The sequence below is a fragment of the Plasmopara halstedii genome (assembly GCF_900000015.1).
Source record: "Plasmopara halstedii genome assembly, contig: Scaffold_650, whole genome shotgun sequence".
Taxonomy (NCBI): domain Eukaryota; phylum Oomycota; class Peronosporomycetes; order Peronosporales; family Peronosporaceae; genus Plasmopara; species Plasmopara halstedii.
The window spans coordinates 978091-978308 of NW_020187567.1; positions in this window are offsets into that span (position 1 = coordinate 978091).

Genomic DNA, 218 nt, shown 5'->3' on the forward strand with positions numbered 1-218 from the left:
AAGGAGCTCTATCCCTCGGAAGACTGGGTTACGTCGGAAGATTCTACTCAAATCATGAATCGACTGATCCGGCATTATGCTGAATCGAGAGATATTCAAGTTCGAGACTTGGTTCCATACGTATTCTGGGGGCGAGCAGCCGAGCTGCATGCTGCGGTACGTCTTCTACGAGAACCAATTTACGTCATTGAAGCCGACGACACAGGACATATTCAGGA